At 43.3% G+C, this 16,064-nt stretch overlaps 1 protein-coding gene across 2 annotated transcripts in view; it reads right to left on the bottom strand.

Annotated features, from left to right (window-relative positions):
• Window positions 1–16,064, bottom strand: part of IL1RL1 (interleukin 1 receptor like 1) — a 70,183-nt gene that overhangs the window by 22,952 nt on the left and 31,167 nt on the right. The window contains exon 1 of one of the 2 annotated variants that reach the window (XM_040454102.1): window positions 12,787–13,521. The exons of the other annotated variant lie outside the window; for it this stretch is intronic. The gene's annotated coding sequence lies outside the window, so the exon portion shown is untranslated. Of the gene's footprint in view, window positions 1–12,786; window positions 13,522–16,064 lie in introns of those variants that run through there. 2 annotated transcript variants of the gene reach the window in all.

The following is a 16,064-nucleotide window of genomic DNA, read 5'->3' as shown; positions in this document are numbered from 1 at the left end:
GAGATTTAGGATGCCACGTTCCTCCCATTCTCCCAATGGGGTGTTCGTAGGGCCTACAACCGACAGAGGCAGACCCTGTGTGGTGGTGGGTAGCCTGGCCTGGGTCTTGGGAGAAGGTTCTGGGGGGCACACCGTCCACCGTGGCACCTTGGGCAGATTCTTCTTCGCCACACTTCAAACTCTAGGAGCTCTCAGTGCTCCTTCCCTGCCTCGCCCCTAAGAAAAGCACTTTCTCCTTCAGTCTTCTTCACCTCAGTGATGGCAACTCTGTCTCTCCAGTTGCTCAAGCCAGAACTCACCCTGTGTAATTAACTCTTCTTTTCCTCACACATTTGGCCTGCAATCCACCAGGACACCCTCTGGGTCTCACTTTCAAACACATCCTACCTGCCAGCACCTCCCCCCATCTCCCTAGCCACCTCCCTCTCCGTAGCCACCACCACCTCGTGCCTGGGCTTTAATGATGGCTTCTGTCAGTTCCCCCTACTCCCACTGGTGCCCCTCTTCAGACTGTTCCTAATATAGGGGTCCAGAGATTCTGTTAAAACCCAAGGCAGATCATCTAGTCCTTCCTCACCCAAAGGAAGAGCCGATGCCCTCGCAGCAGCTCTGAGGGCCCACACAACCTGGGGCCACCTATCACCTCCCCAGTTCCTCCTTTCCAACCCTGTGTCCTCCAGTTTCCCACCAGGCTAACTTGCTCATCTCCTCCAAGTCAGTGCTCCTGTGGTAACTTCTCGAAAAGCCTTACCCTGACTACTCAATGTTCTCTTTTTCTTTGCTTCTGAATAGCTTTTTTTTTTTAATTGAGCTTAAATTCACATTACATAAAATTAATCGGTCTAAAATGACAATTCAGTAGCATTTAGTGTATTCGTGATGCTGTGAACCACCACCTCTGTCTAGTTCCCAAATATTTTCATCACTCCAGACAAACTCTCACTCCCATTAGTAATTACTCCTTCTCCGGCTCCTAACAACCACCAGTTTGTTTTCTGCCTCTCTGGATGTTCCCCTTCTGAATATTCCATATAAATGGAATCATCAAGTAAGTACCTTTGATGTCTGGCTTCTGTCATGTAGCATAGTGTATTCAAGGTTCATCTACGTTGAAGCACGTGTCGGTACTACGTTCCTTTTAGTGGTTGAGTGATGATCCATTGTGTGAATATCCCACAATTTGTTTATCCAGCTATGCATTCATGGACATTTGGGTTGCTTCTGCCTTTGACTATCGTGAATGGTGCAGTTCTGGACATTGGTGTCAAAGCATTCATTTGAGTATCTGATCAATCAATTTTAAATTGCGATATTCACACCCCCCGCCCCCCCCCCACACGTATTCCCTATTTTCTCACCCAGCTCTGGCCTTTTTACTAGGGCACCCGTCAACGTTTAATTTTCTACCTATGAATTGTGTTCCCTGTTTGTATTCTGTCTCCCACCACTAGGATACGAGCTCCAGAAACGGAGAGATGTTTTGTGAGTTTTTCCCACTGACACAGCTCACGTGCCTGGCATAGCACCCAGCGCCAAGTAGGTACTTGAAAATGTTTGTCTGGAAAGGAGAGGTTTGTATACGAATTTGAATAGGAGCAATGTCCTTTTGGCCATATTTTTACATCTCTTCCTTGAAACTCTGGCTTTTCCATTTTATCTCACAGTAAGGTGAGGCCTCAGTCACTCTTGGACTATCCCATGAGAACTCCTGGGGCAAGAAGAGGGTGAGCATCTTACAAGCCAGAAGGAACTCTGTGGGCTGAGGACACACAGAGGTGCCGGCCATATGAAAACTAGCCAGCAGGCGTAAGTTGGAGAACTTATATAACCTGACTTTAAGACTTCATATAAAGCTGTAATAATGGAAACAGTGTTGTAATGGCATAAAGATGGACATATAGATCAAAGGATCAGAAAAAAAGGAGTCCAGAAATAGACTTAAACATATAGAAATTGATTTTCTTCAAAAAAAATTTTTTTTAACGTTTATTTATTTTTTGGGGGACAGAGAGAGACAGAGCATGAACGGGGGAGGGGCAGAGAGAGAGGGAGACACAGAATCGGAAACAGGCTCCAGGCTCTGAGCCATCAGCCCAGAGCCTGACGCGGGGCTCGAACTCACGGACCGCGAGATCGTGACCTGGCTGAAGTTGGACGCTTAACCGACTGCGCCATCCAGGCGCCCCTAGAAACTGATTTTTGATAAAAGCACCAACATAAATCTATAGGAAAGCATGGTTTTCAACAGACGATGATGGAAAAACTGGCTATCTGTATGGATGGAAGATCTTTACCTCACAATATACATAAAAATAAAATCAAAATCAATCATATTTGTGGAAATTGCATAGTCGAAAATCTTCATAATTTTCCTATTGGAGTAGGACAAATATTTCTTAGACTAGATACAAAAATCACTAATCATGAAAGAAGAATAAATAACAGAATGTACCAAAATAAGAGCCCCTGTTCTTCGAAGGACATCATTATAATTTGAATAGACCAAGCCACATGCAGACAAGATACAACTTATATGGCTGATGAAAGGCTTGTATCTATAATTTATAAAGGCGACAAAATAGCCCAATTAAAAAAAGAGTGAGAAAGAGACTCAAATTGAGATTTCACAAAATACACTGATGGCCAAAACACACATTAAAAAAAGAGAAAATTAGGGGCGCCTGGGTGGCGCAGTCAGTTAAGCGTCCGACTTCAGCCAGGTCACGATCTCGCGGTCCGTGAGTTCGAGCCCCGCATCGGGCTCTGGGCTGATGGCTCAGAGCCTGGAGCCTGTTTCCGATTCTGTGTCTCCCTCTCTCTCTGCCCCTCCCCTATTCATGCTCTGTCTCTCTCTGTCCCAAAAATAAATAAACGTTGAAAAAAAATTAAAAAAAAAAAAGAGAAAATTAAATAATTGAAGCTACAATGATAATCCATCTCATGACATTACAAAGACTGAGGATTTCAAGTGTTGGCAAGGATATGGTGCAACCAGAACTCCCATATATCACTGGTGGGAGTGTCAAATGATAAATGGCTTCGGAAAATAGTTTAGAAGCTTCTGGTAACTGCTTACCATATGACCCAGAAATTCATCTCCTAAGGATTTACCCAAAGGAAATAAAAACCTATGGCCACAAAAAGACTTATACACAGATGTTCATAGAATCGTGATGACCAGTAACACGTGAATGGAGACACTATTTTACACTCATGATAGAAAGCTACTCAGCAATAAAAAAAAAAAAAAAGAAAAGAAAGAACACTATGAGTGGATTTAAGAAACATGAGGCTGAGTGAAAAAGCCAGGAGTAAACAAGTACACACTCTCTGATTCCATTTTTATAATGCTCTAAAGTGGCAAAGGTTAATTAGTGATTACCTGGGATGGGAGATGCGGGGGCCAATTAACTGTAAAGCAGAATAACAGAAATTTATGGGATGATATCTGAACTGAGATGATGATCTCATAAGGTATACATCTGTCAAAGCTAACTGAACTTTACACTTAAAATGTATTCTTTTTATTGCACGTACATTTATGTCTCAATGAGTTGACAAACAAAACATAAAGTTAAGGAACATCTACTCTGTGACTTAGCAATTCCACTCTTAGTATTGTCCCAATAGAATTAAAAGCACGTGTCCACAAAACACTTACAAAAGAGTGTTTATGGACGCCATATCCATGTACGAAAAACAAGACGATTCAAATGTCTACCAACCAGAAGAATGGATAAATAAAAGGTAATGAGAAAGAAGAGAATTACTGGTACAATACCATGATGAATCTCAAAAAGATCACGTTCAGGAAGTTTAAAGCCCTGCCCCCCCACCCCAAATTACACCAAGCAGAAGAAACTAAACATGGAAGAGTACATATTGCATATTATGCGTCTACGAAGCCCAATGGCAGGCTAATTAACTTAGACTAGGAATCATGAAGCAGTGTTTGAGATTGTGAGAAATTGGTGGGTAAAAATTGTGGAGGAAACTTCTGAGAAGAAGAAATGCTTCCGGTGGTGTTTGGGATGGTGATTACATCAGTGAATATTACCATCAAATCTTATTCAATGTTTGAGATCTATGGTTTTAATTGAGTGTTAGTTATTTCCCAGTATTTTAAGACAAAATGAAGTCATAGTCTCCCAAGTATGTAATAGGAGAAGCACTGTACTGAAATCAAGAGACCCAGATTCATTTCCAGTATACCATGAGAAATAGCCTCTGGAGGTCTTACCCATATTTAGTCATCAAACCTCCCATAATAAATGATCTCTAGAGAAAATTGGTTATGTTTTCTTTTTGTTTTTGTTTTGTTTTGTTTTGTTTTTTTCTTTGAGAATGATTCCAAGAATGAATCATCCAGAGCAAGTTCTGTGGTCTTTTTCCAGAAAAACTCAGATAAGTTTCCTCTCTGAATTCATTTCAGAAATTTTCTGGCTAAGATTACAAGCAACCAGCTAGGTAGGCTTCTGTGTAGTTTCTTGGGTGTAAGTGAAGGTGATGCTTGAAATATTTGATGAAAGTAGCATCATGTAGGCACTGACCAGTTACAAGGACACCGGCCACTGCAACGGAGCTGGGCTTAATCCTGTGGTTTCTGGATTATGAGGAGGTCACAGGGGAGCACAGTGGAGGGTTTGGGGTGGGGAGCTGAGGTTTCACCAGTAAGGAAATATTTCAGTGTTTTAGTAATTACCATGGTTGTGCACACCTATTCTGCGTCAACAGAGCTTTTAAGAGCAAAATCCTGAACCCAGACCTCTAGTGGGCCTCTTAGGTGTTGATCACTGCTTCAGATACTGGGGGTGCAGCAATGCACCAAACAGAATAAAGACAGACAAAAAGACCTGCCCACGTGGAATTCACATCCTAGCAGAGAAGACAGACCGTAAACAACACAAATAGGTAAAGAATATTTATAAAACATTTTAGGTGGTGTTACAATAAGGCAGAAAAAAAAAAAAGCAGAGGAGGGAGGGAAAGAGAGTTGGAGAAATGCAGTTGCAGGTGGTGGGGTGGGGGTGGTCCCGGGAAGGCCAACCAGGAAGGGGACATTTGATAAGCAGCCGAAGCAGAGCCCAGGCAGAAGGGCAGGCAGTGCGGAGGCCCTAGGGCTGAGCAGGCCTGGTGTGTCTGAGGAGCAGCAGGGAGCCACGTGGCTTGAGCCAAGCTAAAAATGGCAGAAAAATAGGAGCTGAGGTCAGAGAGGTCTGGTGACAAAATGCTGCAAGGCTCCGTGAGTCACCGTAAGCACTTTGATTTTTACTCGGTAGGATAGTGGAAACCATTAGAGGATTTCCAGCCAAGGAATGACCTGGGTGTTGAGGAAATGCCCTTAAGGAGGACCAGGGATGGAGGAGAAGAACAAGTCAGGAGGCTATGTGGTCGTCCAGGAGAGAGGGAGATGGGAGGGTAGGCCGTGAGACAAGGTTGGAGTCTGGATACATGTTGACGTTTTGCTGACAGGATTTCTTGATGGATAGGCTCTGGGATGTGAGTGAAAGAGAGCAGCCAAAGTGACGCCAAGGTTTGGCCTGAGCAGATGGACAAAGGGGTTGCTATTCGCTGAGATGGGGAGACCGCAAGTGGAACAGGTTTTGGAGTAAGATCAGCTCCGTGTGGGACGTAATCAGCTTGACATATTTATTAGGCATACAACTGGGGATGTCTAGTCAATGGTGGGGTACTTGCTTCTGAAGTTCAGAAAACACATTCAGGCTAAGAATACAAATTTGGGAGATGTCAGAGTGTAGATGAAATGAAGTCCGTGAGACTAATAAATGAGATCCTCAAGAGGGAAAGTAGACAGGCCATGAGGGCACAAAAGAACAACTTCTTAGTTTCACCATAAAATTTCCCTAAAAGACAAATTTTACTCTCTCTGCAAAGTACTGGAGAAGGGTTGAGACTTCAGCATAAGTTAAAATAAGTTTTTAACTTCAAACCCTTGGCCTCTTCTTTCTTTTTCTTGTTTGGTTTGTTCACTTGATTGTTTTGTAAATGACCTGATAGAATCTGAGTCCACTCTGGGAACACGGCCTTACTTGTTTCTTTAAATTTCAACTTGTTAATAAATAGGTAAGATTGTGATGGCATTCTGCTATTGTCATTGTCTCTGATTACCCCCATGTCCTTGCTAAAGCCAGTGTCAATCCTCAGTCTTGACCTTCCCTTGAAGGAGTCTCTGTCACAGGCAAGCAACTTCTCCTTCATTTTCCTGCAGGTCCCTCACTGGCTGCTCCTTCATTTTCCGGCCCCCCCTCCCCCCCCGCCGCCACACCTCATGGTTTAGTCCTTGGGTGTCTCTTCTTCTCTACCTGCATTCATTCCCCACGTATGCCGTCCAGATTCTGTTGGTTCCCAGGTACTTCCCAGGTATAATCTGAAACCAGGCCCCGTACATGGAGGAGAGGGAGAGGCTGAAGAAAGAGGCAGGCCACTCCAGAAAGGTAGGTGGCAGTTGGCAGTTTTAATGGGCAAGGGAACTTCGTTATGGAGTTTATCTTGGGTAGCAACAGGACACATAGATCTCTGTACCTGCCTGCCAAATCTGAAGAGTTTGTCTAAAGGATTTGACTGGCTTCAGCCATGTACACCATCCAGATGGTCTCAACACCACATGGCTCTCTCAAGTGCATGTCCTTGGAGCAGCCTCTGGTCATGGATAAGACAAGCAGGACCCATATTCCAAGGAAAGTGGAGGGGGTGAGGAGCCTCAGTTCCCAGGCTGAGTGTCAACCAGCAGTCATATCCTCTCAATGAGCTCCTCCAACAGTTTCCCTGTTCTGACCATCGCCTATACACTGATCATACACTGGCAAACCTGTTGTTCAGACTTTCCCCCTGAACGTCAGACTCAGGTATTCACTGCAGATTCGACACCTCCACTCCGGGTCCTCGACGTCTCAAAATTAACCAGTCAACTTTGAATTCCTGCTCTTCCCACCAAAACCTGCTCTTCCGATAACCCTTATCATCTTAGTTGATGGTAACTCCATCCTTACAGCTGCACAGATGACAATCCCTGGAGGTCTCCTTATGCCTCGTTTTCTCCAGCACATTCTCTCCAATCCATCAGCGAATCCTGCTGAGTCTATTTTCCAGATATATTCAGGGCCCAACCACATGACCCCTTGTCTTGGCCCTCACTGGTGGTCCGGGTCACCTCTGTCTCTTGCCTGGACTACTGCGATCACCTCCAGAGTCCTCTCTTTGGTCCTTCCCTTGCCTCTCATAATCTACTTTCAGAGCGAAAATCATCATGAACCTTTTAATCACTCCTCAAACCTCCCCTTTCACTCAGTGAAAGCCAAATTCTTTGTAATGGACAAAAAGGCCCTCCACAGTCTGCCACCCTTCACACTTCTTTGATTCAGGTTATTCTGTGTTCTTGCCCTCATTCCACTCCATGAACACCTTTGCCCTCCCTCTTCCTCGAACACTCCACACTTGCCTCCCCCTCTGAGCCTTTGCACCAGCTTGAGACTCTATCCTAGGTTCCCTTCTGCCAGACATCTCTCCGGCTCATTCCCACATTTTCTCCTTAATGAGATCTGCCCTTTGCACTCCCAACCTCCCTATTCTGCTCTATTTTTTCCCGTGGCTTTTACTACCTTCTAACACACTAGATACCGGACTTGGGCATCACATATGTGTATTTTCTGCTTTGTTCCCTTACCTATCCCAGAGTAGGTCCTCAATACGTAGCTTTTGAATGAACAAATGAACAAACCTTGTTAGGTAAGCTGAGGATTCATTTCCTCTCCAACTAGATTGTTACTGAATTGAATCCTTTTGGTTTTAAGGATGTCATACTTAAGGATGCTTTCAATTATAAAGGTGGAAGTAGAAATAGGAGGTGGGTGAATGAGCCCTGCGTTTGGCTCAGAGGCCAGGGGCACAGACCACGCTGACAGATTGAAAGAAGGGAAGGGGCGCCTGGGTGGCTCAGTTGGTTCAGCGTCTGGCTCTTGATTTTGGCTCAGGTCACGATCTTAACAGTTCGTGAGTTCTAGCCCCACATCAGGCTCTGCACTGATAGTGTGGCGTTTGCTTGAGATTCTCTCTCTATTTCTCACTTTTCCTCTTCCTCACACACTCTCTCTCTTTCTTAAAAAATAATAAACATTAAAAAAAAAAAAGAAAGGAGAGTTTAAGCGGAAACACACATATACCAAAAGAGAGAAAAAAAAAAATAAATAAAGCCAAAGGAGTCATGTTTGACTTCAACCTCCAATTTGCTCAAAATACTCCCTCACAACAACAGGCGGCAAACCCATTGTAAGATCATTTATTTGTTCATGATGGTTTATTTCAAAATAAAGTTTATTTTATGAAACTTAATATAGATCACATTTTGAAAACATTAATCTTCTGTTTTATCTTTTGAAAGGTAGTTTCTCTGATGTCTTTTAAAAGTTGGTATTTATGTAGGCAGTGATCTAACAGACTTGTTGGTGGGAGGGGGGCATGCTTAAATTTCCAGGAAACAATGCTCAAAAAAATCAAAATGAAGAGAAGGTACATTTGAACGTTCCAGCCCAGAATCTACCAGAACTCTGCACAAGGAGACAAAACAATGTGAGAGAATTCACAACTGAACGCTTTGTCTTTATCTCTTTGCTTATCATTGCTACAGATAGTGAATCCCCAGAAAACTTGGATAACAAGTTTTAGTTAAAAATTTGTTTTATTTGAGAGAGATAGAGAGAAAGAGATAGAGAGAGCATCTTATTCAAGGGAATGATTTTTTTTTCTTTTAGCATTTAAGGTTACTGCTCAGATGGTGAGTTGAAGACATCAGCTACCAATGTATAATTAGTCAAGCTTCCAGCAGGAAGTGGCTGAAAACTTTCTGGCCAACTAAGGATGCAGGGTGAAGAGGGCTTCAGAAAGTGCTGGTTGGCCCTGGGAGTGGGCAGAGAATATGAGGAGCAGGGAGAGGGACCAGCAACCTCAGATGAATTCCCATCACCTCATTTTCTTTCCTCAGGGATAAGTCCCCATCTTGGGATTCTCAGTTGCGCGCAGTGGGCCAACAGTGTGGAGGTTCCAGTGCACAGTGACTCAACCCCTCAGTCCCTTCATCTCCTTAACTGCAAGGCTTCTGAAAGGAATGTGTAGGGAAGTCTCCGTTGCCACCTTACGGTGGGCTCAAACAGGCATCTAATATTCATACTTTAATCACGTTAAGTCAAAAGACATAAACGGTCTTAGACAGGGTCAGCAGTTGTTGAAATTCAAAGTTATCCATCTACCAAGGGAATGAGGTACAAGGACTGGTTTAAATCTCAGTTACAATGTTATGGACACTGTCTTTATTATGTTTTTCCATCAGGGCACTGTCCCCTTTCACCTGGCTCAGTCACATATGACTCCAGATCCAGTCCCAGAGACTCAACCCAACCCTTTTCATGCTCACAGTCTTGCTGCAGTGAGCCTGCACTCTCAGCAGCATTGGTGTGGCATAGGAGTTGAATGCACAGGGTTTGAATCGGCTAGAGCTGGGTTTCACCCCTACTTCACAAATTATCTTAAGGTCAACAGGATATGGTATATGGGGAGCACTTGGCTCAGGGTTCTGCACAGAGCAGACTCTCAGTATATAGTTATTGCTGCTATTGCTCTGTTATTACAAGTGTGCTAAAAAAAAAAAAAAAAAAAACAATTGTGTCTCAGACAGGAAAGAGCCTCCCCACCCCTTACCCAGGTCCCCTTCATCACCCCACATCTCTAATCTCCCCTGAGTCTGCACCCAGTCTTCAGTAAAACTCATAAAAGAAAATATAGGGAAAAGCTTCATGACATTAGTCTTGGCAACAATTTCATGGATATGACACCAAAAGCACAGAGAAATTGACAGAAAGCAAGAGAAAAATAGTGGAACTACATCAAACTAGAAACTTCTGCAAAACACAGGAAACAATCAACAAAGTGAAATGGCAATCTATGAGATGGAAGAGAACATTTGCATACCACACATCTGGTAAAGAATTGATTTCCAAAATATATAAGGGACTTTTACAATTCAATGGAAGAAGAAGAAGAAGAAGAAGAAGAAGAAGAAGAAGAAGAAGAACCACCCAATTAAAACATGGGCTAATGACTTGAATAGACATTTATCCAAAGAAGACATACAAATGGCTAACAGGTACATGAAAGATGTTCAATATCACTCATCATCAGGGAAATGTAAACCAAAACCACAATGAGATAACACCTCCCACCTGTCAGGATGGCTATTATCAAAGAAACAAAAGATAAGTGCTGGAAAGCATGTGTAGAAACTGGAACACTATTGGTGGGAATGCAAAATGGTACAGTTGCTAAGGATAACATAAAGGTTCCTGAAAAAGTTAACACTGGGAAATAGAAATAGTGATCCAACAATCCCACTTCTGGGAATTTATTGGAATCTCAAAGAAATATTAGCTGTCCCATGTTCATTGCAGCACTATTCATAGTAGCCAGGATGTGGAAACAACATAAGGCTATGGAGAGATGAATGGGTAAAGAAAGTATAGTATAGACATACAATGGAATAATATTCAGCCCGGACCCTGAGGATATTATGCTAAGTGAAGTAAACCAGTCACAGAAGAACACATATTACATGGTCCCACTTATGTGTAGTCAAATACATTGAATAAAAGAATGGAATGGCGGTTTCCTGGGCCTCAGGGGAGGGGGAAAGGGAAGGTTGGTAATCAACAGGCATAAAGTTTCAGTTAAGTAAGATGACTAATTTCTAGAGATCTGTTGTATAATATTGTGCATATAGGTAACTATTCCGGATTGTACACTTAAAAGTTTGTTAAACCATTAAGTCTCATGTTAAGGATTTTTAGCACAATAAAATAAAAAAAAAAAATTTAAGACCCCTGTTTAGAATCCAGACAACCTGCCTGGTCCTTTCCCTTCTTCTTTCTGGAAACTGGACTTGGTTGCTGTTAGAGTTTTGTTCCAGACCAGAGGGATCTTTCCCTTCCTCCTGAACTATGACCCTGCCACGTGCACGCACTTCTACACACATGTGCTACACTCACACGATTTCAGCCTCACAACTGTTGGGACACTCCTGCATTGCACCTACCCACTACAGTGCATTTGCCCTTGCATAGTAATGTTGCCTAAAACTTTGGAGACTCGCTCCTTTGAAGTTTTCTGTTTCTGCAATTACAGAAAACTGGGAAGTGTGGAGGGGTGAGCAGAAAAAGACAGACCCTCACAATCATATGATGAGTATTTCGAAGGACATAGATGAAGAGCTCACCTCCTGGAGAAGCAGGTATCTGCTACCCACATCCCCTTAAGCTACTGGTCCATGTCTCCAAATGTAGACACGTCCGGTAGGAAACTACTTTGGGACCAATCACCTCATCTAAACAACCTGTTCAAGAATAGAGAGAACCCGATGTCTTGCTGGGGATTCTGTAAAGTTCAAATCAGCATCCCTGGCACCCCATCTGCAGGGCACAGAGATAATAGTTCCCGGAGAGGGAAAGGAAAAAAATAATGACAATGAGGAGGGCTGACATTACTCAGCATTTACTATCGGCTAGGTACTGAACTAAGTACTCTGCATCCATTTAATCTTTAGAAACCACCCTTGGAATCTGGCATTAGCATTACCATGTGGGTTTTGTAGGTAAAGAATACAAGAATTAAAGAGGTTAGATAAATTGCTTGGAGTCGTGGATCACATAAGTGTAAGAGCAGGGATTAAATGCAATTCTGCACGGGGGCACCTGGGTGGCTCAGTCGGTTAAGCCTGACTCTTGATCTCTGCTCAGGTCAAGATCACAGGGTCATGGGATCAAGCCCCACATTGGGCTCCATGCTGGGCATGGAGTCTGCTTGAGATTTTCTCTCTCCCTCTCCCCTTGCCCCTCCCTGCTCGTTCTCTCTCTCTCTCTCTCCCAAATAAATAAAATTAAATAAATACCATAAAAGCAACTCTGCACAATTCCAAAGTTTTCTGTCTCAAATACTTGACACAGAATAACAGGCATTGGATAACAACGTTCATCTTGATATTTGGGGGACAATGACACACGGTCAGTTTGGCCTTGAGTGCTGATAAAAGAACCATCGCAGCTACTGGCAAGCACCCCTCCCTTGTCTCTGCTCCTGGAAGACATTATTGGGAAATCTGACACTCATTGGGTAGGGCGGGCTTTGGGGGCCAGCTCTGCCATATTTGGATCTGCGCGCACTTTGTTGGGCAGCCTCCAGAGAGAAAAGAGAACAGAGGCGTCAAGCAGAGGTTCAAAGCAGGCACCAATGACACATGTGAACTTGAACCAGTTATTCACCTCAGCCCTTCTCCTCACGCCCGCCACTTGCTTTCCATCCTGTGTTTCCTTCTCCCTGATGGCTGACTTCCCATGCGTCATGCCTCTTCCTTTCCCCTACCGTCCTGAGGCTCCTAACTTCCTGAGTCCTTTCTCCCGTCACCATCTGAGATGCCACATCTGTATTTTCGTGGACTCCAGGAAGAATAGTTGGAGTACGTGCACTCTGCATGTACAATGCAAGGCCCCTTGCTTTCCCAACCTCCACCAGATATTTTCCAACACAGGAGGCTAGAGTCCCATTCTGTACAAACCAGACTACAAAAGACCCATCAATCTGGAACGAGATTTTCCCATTGGTAATACTACTCTTGTTTCATAAACAACAAATGGATGGCAATTATTATTTTAAACCTGGATTTTGCTTTAAAATTCCATTCCCTTTGAGAGAAAAGTATTAAAAAGAAAAACAAACAAGGGAACTTACCATCAGGAAGTCGTATTTGAGCTCTTTCTTCCCCAACTTTCTACCAACAGAGTTTATTAACCCTGAACGCCAATTTCTCTAATAGACCTCTGCTAAATACAATAGCCACTTTTCTTTAAAGACTTCCCATTTTCTTTATCAGTGAAGACACAGGAACCACATTACTGATAAGCTGAAACTGATGACCTGTGCTGTTCACAAATGGGGACTGCAGTTTGCACATTGTCTATTTCAAAGATCTCTGATGATTCTACCCTCCCAATGTTACGTTATCTCCATAGATGGTTACATTTCACCTTAAGTAGACTTTGCTTCCCCTGTGGGGGACTTTCTCAGCAAAACCTCCTTGACTCCATGTAGGTGGCCTGTCATTCATTGCCTGGAGAGTGGGTTGGCAGCTGTAACTTCCTGAAAGCTGCAGCTCCAAATTCAAGGATGCATATTCCTGCAGCAAGTTTTAGTGCTGGTGCCTCAGTGCCAATGGTTTGAAAACTCCAATACATATCGGGTGCTTAAGTGTGCACCAGGCTCTGTGTGCAGGGATTTTGCACATGCAATCCCTACACTCTTCAGAGCCTTATCAGAGACTCCGGGAGGCTGACGGTTACCTTACCCAAGGCAACAGGCAGTACAAGGAAAAGCCAGAAAAAATGCAAAGCTTCTGTACCTGGACTTTTTCCATTTACCACCAAATGGCATGTCTCAGATGGTTGTAATACAAATCTGTGAATACATATTACAGTTATTAGAATTCTGGATGAACCAACTTCAATCACTTCCATGATTTTGTTTTCAAGATGTTGGTGACTTTCAAACAATCAGGATGTACCATCTGTTAAAGAGTTCTCTAATACAGTAGAGAGAGCATGAGTTTTAGATAAGTTCTGGTTTTCCTCTTACCAACAACGTGACTTTGGGCAACTTCCTCAATCTGTCTACATCTTTCGTGATAAGGGTGTTGTTATCAATATTAAATGAATAATCTGTGTAAGGGGTCAGCCATATTAATGGATACCGATGGCTTTCTGCCCTGCCATATGCTCAACCTATTGTGCCCATCACAATTGTACTAAACACACACACACACACACACACACACACACGCACACTTCAAAATTTGTTTATTTTTTTCATGGTTGCTTCAAGACCCCAACTGCACCAAGACAGCCAAACTGCCTTTTCTCCTTACCTATGGTCACTGTACATAAAAGGTGAAAATTGACAGCAAAATCTAATTACATGTTGCATGATATTTATGTGGAACATGCTTTTTCAGGAGGTCATCTATCATTTCTTCTCCACTGTTAGAAAACTGGGAAAAATAGCCTCAAAGAAACTTACCCATACTTATTGATGCACCCAACAGGCTGGCAGGCACTGTGAGAGATGTAAGAGAAATATAAGACTCATTTCTGACCTCAAGGAACTTAAGCTTTATGAAAAAAATTAAGGTGTGAGGGGGGGGGAATGTAGTATTTTACAAATCTGAAAATTTTGAGCTTCAATTAGACAGAAATTTACAACAACCTGAATATTTCTTAAAAGTAGGGTAGGTTATCAAGAGACCAAGTCATTTTTATTCAAAAATGGAATTTCAAAAATCCTCCTGGTATGGTTGAGCTACTTGTCCCAACTCTAGATCTCTTGATATCCTTAGCCATCATGTGAGTGTTGAGACGGAAGCATTTAAAATCTGCTGTGGAATTTATCTTTCAAAGAGACTGTTAGCTTTGGTATGTGCGAACTTGATGGTTATCAAGATGATTAATGGCATTTTCAGTGTTTCCGTCAACATTTCAAGAAATCTGAACTTCAGAAAGGCCGATGTCTATCAAGGTCCATCAAGTTTATTTGGAGGAAGATAGAGGGGCCTCACAGCCATGGGCAGCTTCAGGAAGTTTCTCTTTAACCATCCCTCGATCTCTGAATTCAGCAGAGGAAAGACTAGGAGACTGGGGAAGAGACAAGAGCTCGAACCCCTCAAAGGTCCCTCCCTGGGCCTGAAGATCTTCCATGGTGCACTCCAAGTGTGACTCTCCCTCAGGCCACACCCGCTAAAAATGACTGGACTCCTTGGAGGTGACCCTTATGAACAGAAGTACCCCATAACCAGTGGGGGGTAATACTTCTCTATGAGAGAGCAGAGCAACATCTGTGATAACTCACCATTCAATGCCATGAAAGGAAACCTCAAAACCGGCCAAACTTGTTCATATGAAATGAGAACAACCACTTGGCACTGAAGAAGAGCTGAAATGTGTGTGCGTGTGTGTGTGCGTGTGTCCGTGTGTGTGCGCACGCATGCACGCACATACACATCCCAGTGCAGGCTCGTGTGTTTGCATGTGGGTTTTGTCCACATGGAGAGGACATCTTAGCTCTGCACCAAACCAAAACCAGCTTTGAAATGTCAAAAATCTCACCAAATTGCCAAAACGGAGAGGTTGGCTGGTCCTTGCCCCTTGGAGAGCTTGGAACAATTGGCTCAGACAACCAAACGATAGCAGGTCTTTCCTGTGATGTCCACTAATTCCTGGGCTCATTATCAAGGTCTCCTCTGTCCCTGGCTGCTGTCCCTGGAGTCCCATCTCTGTTCTGGTTGTCATCAGCCTAGAACTCAGTTCCTTTTCCAGTGTGCACAAGAAATCCCTTTACACCAAATGATTCTGAAACGTGGTGCACCAAGTTAAGATCTGTGCAGCCCATGGCAGATTTCATGGCCTCCTACCATCTCTCTTTCATCCCCTCTCTCGTCCGTTCATCACTGCCTCTTCCCTCACAAAAGTGTTCAGGAGCCTTCCACTTTGTCCCAGTGCCTGTCCTCATACGAGCGCACCCCGAATGCACCAAGGTTCTAGGCAGTTAAAAAGGTGGCACCCCCCCTTTTAGAAAGAAGCTGAAGCTTCTGGATTGCAAATCCATTTTCCTCTGTCACATCCACCTTTGGCTCACCTTTACCTCCTCATGAGCACCCTTTTCCCCCTTCTAGCACCTTCTCACCTCTTACCTGGTTGCCACAACCCATTGAATATGTTGACTAGCACGCCTTGCTGCTTTATTTTCCCAAGGAGCAGAGAGTTACTTGAAGAATAGAAGAGCCTTATAAATACTAAATCTGAGCAACTTAAAAAATAATCTCAGCATCTATAAAAAAATAAAATAAAACTGTAGGAGTAGTGTTTTAACCCAGAAAACCCAAATCAAATTGAATAGGTTGCCAGAAATTTTACTTCCTCATAAAACTAGCCTTGTATGTCTCTAACTTTCCTTTCACGCTT

The sequence above is a fragment of the Herpailurus yagouaroundi genome, unplaced genomic scaffold (genome assembly GCF_014898765.1).
Source record: "Herpailurus yagouaroundi ecotype Mexico unplaced genomic scaffold, PumYag 210, whole genome shotgun sequence".
NCBI lineage: Eukaryota > Metazoa > Chordata > Mammalia > Carnivora > Felidae > Herpailurus > Herpailurus yagouaroundi.
Note: the sequence above shows the minus strand (reverse complement) of the source record. Positions and strands in the feature narration are given on the sequence as shown.